This window comes from Lithobates pipiens, unplaced genomic scaffold (assembly GCF_037356315.1).
Source record: "Lithobates pipiens isolate NorthernLeopardFrog02 unplaced genomic scaffold, aLitPip1_a1.2 Scaffold_18, whole genome shotgun sequence".
Lineage (NCBI taxonomy): Eukaryota > Metazoa > Chordata > Amphibia > Anura > Ranidae > Lithobates > Lithobates pipiens.
In genome coordinates, this window is record NW_027507758.1 from 30,943,144 (window position 1) to 30,945,870 (window position 2,727).

General features: G+C 49.1%; 1 non-coding gene across 1 annotated transcript; it reads left to right on the forward strand.

The window, feature by feature from the left end:
- The first annotated feature begins 1,145 nt into the window (after positions 1-1,145).
- Positions 1,146-1,217, forward strand: TRNAN-AUU (transfer RNA asparagine (anticodon AUU)). Its single transcript has one exon. It is a non-coding gene; the product is annotated as a tRNA-Asn (tRNA).
- Positions 1,218-2,727: the final 1,510 nt, after the last annotated feature.

Sequence of the window (2,727 nt, forward strand, 5' to 3'; positions counted from 1 at the left end):
ACATTCCGGTGGAGGAGTCCAAGATCGAGTCAACGGAGCAGCAAGTGGAGGACTTGGACAGAAAAATTGAAAATGACCCCCCAGAGATCCATGTGATAGAAGAGGAGACTGTAAAGACAACAGAGAGGCCAGGGGAAATTCCATGGGTTTTTAAAATATTATATCCATGGTTAGGAAAGCAAAAAGTCTCCCAAGAAACCCCAAATACCCACATTCCAGTGGAGGAGTCCAAGATCATGTCCACGGAGCAGCAAGTGTAGGACTTGGACAAAGGAAGGGAGTATAACCCTCCAGAGATCCAGAAGCTAGTGAAGCAGTTACGCAAAAACTCAACAGAGCAGGAAGTGGACGGTATGGTAAAAGGAACGGCAAACGGGCCATCAGAATCCTCCAGCTGGATTTCATTACTGGCCACCAGTGCATTCTGGTGTAAGATAACACTCCTGATAATTATCATCATTCTGAAATACATCCTGCGGAGAAATGACCTGGCCAGGATATTAGGACAATATTTGATTTTCCTGAATCTGATTGAAGTCATTTATGATGGGCTGGGCAACTTCAGCTTTCTATGGGCAAGCGAGTGGGCGGCTTAGTGAATAGAGGACCACCCCTGCTTACAAGCACTGGTGAAGAATATTGTTGGTCAGAACTATTTTCACTTTAAAGAGGTGGGGAAAACAGTTTGGGTTTGCAGTGCACCTATAAGGAGAGAAGGATTAAGTCTGAGCGCCGATGCATTCATAGTTTATAGTGTGTGTGGGGGGGGGGGATGGCTGACATATATGCAGGTTTGTGTGTTTGGGAGGGTGGCTGACATATATGCAGGTTTGTGTGTGTGGGGGGGTGGCTGACCTATATACAGGTGTGTGGGGGGGGTGGCTGACCTATATACATGTGTTTGGGGGGGTGGTTGACCTATATACAGGTGGGGGGTGGGTGGAGAGACACTGCTCTCAGGCACAGCGCTAGATTGAGATCAAGCTCAGGTAAGTGGGTGGGGGGGGGGGGTTGGAGGGTGGGGGGGGTGGAGGGCGGTGGGGGATGGTGGAGGGTGGGGGGGGATGGAGGGCGGTGGGGGGGTGGAGGGTGCTGGGGGGAGCTGCAGATAGTTTTTTTCCCTTCACACTCCAAAGACATGCCTCGCGTTGGTGGTGCAGTGGTGAGCATAGCTGCTTATTCAGCAGCTGACCCGGGTTCGATTCCCGGCCAATGCAATTACCAAGATGGCTGCCTTGACTGCTAACTGCTTTGTGTCCCCAGGGAGAATTCTGCTGTACAATTTAAATCCTGATGGAATAAAATGTAAACCACAGTGAATGTGTCCTATATTTGTATGTATTTTGTTAAACACTTTTGAATACTGTTTTTTGCAGAAAGATATTTTTTTGTATTCTAAATTTCAGCCAGTAGGTAGAACACTTGCCTGTAACCCCAATACTAACCCTCCCTATATGCACAAGAATATTCCCCCTGTAACCCCAATACTAACCCTCTCTATAGCCCCAAGAATAACCCACCCTATAACCCCAATACTAACCCTCCCTATAGCCCCAAGAATAACCCCCCTGTAACCCCAATACTATCTCTCCCTATATCCCCAAGTAGTGATGGACGAACTTCCGACGGGACGTTTCGCGAACGCGGCCGATAGTTAGCGAACCGTAACGTTCGCGGCGGGCCCCATTGACTTCAATGGGAGGCGAACTTTGCAAACCTACAGGTCAAATTTGCAGCCACAAAATAATTAATAGCTGTGCAAACATAGTCCTACCACATGGCCAATGACATAACACATGTATGAGGTGAATCTGGGATCGACAACTACAAACATTCTTTTTTTATATGGGAAATTGTTGTGACAATTAAGGACTGTGGAGCGCATGAAGGCAATGGAGGAGAGGGAAGGTCAGGGTAGGCAAAGAAGAGGGTGCAGGAGATGATCACCAGCAGCGTGACATACAGCAATGACACCTGCACCGTGATAGAGTCATCTGACACCAGCACCGTGCTAGAGAGCACTGACATCAGCAGCGTGACATACAGCAATGACACCTGCACCATGATAGAGAGCACTGACAACAGCACCGTGATAGAGAGCACTGACATCAGCAGCGTGACATAAAGCGCTAACACCAGCACCGTGATATACAGCACTGACAGCAGCACCGTGATAGAGAGCACTGACATCAGCAGCGTGACATACAGCAATGACACCTGCACCGTGATAGAGTGATCTGACAACAGCACCGTGATAGAGAGCACTGACATCAGCAGCATGATATAAAGCACTAACACCAGCACCGTGATATACAGCACTGACAGCAGCACCGTGATATAGAGCACTGACATCAGGAGCGTGACATACAGCAATAACACCTGCACCGTGATAGAGTGATCTGACACCAGCACCGTTATAAAGCACTGACATCAGCAGCGTGACATAAACCACTAACACCAGCACTGTGATATACAGCACTAACAGCAGCACCGTGATAGAGAGTACTGACATCAGCACCGTGATATACAGCACTGACACCTGCACCGTAAGCAGCCCCAGGAGGAAGTCAGCATAGCACAGGGATGGTGGGAGCCCCTCATAATGAGCATAGCACAGGGATGGTGGGAGCCCCTCATAATATGCACAGCAGAGGTACAGCCCCAGGAGGAAGTCAGCACAGCACAGGGATGGTGGGAGCCCCTCATAATAAGCAGCCCCAGGAGGAA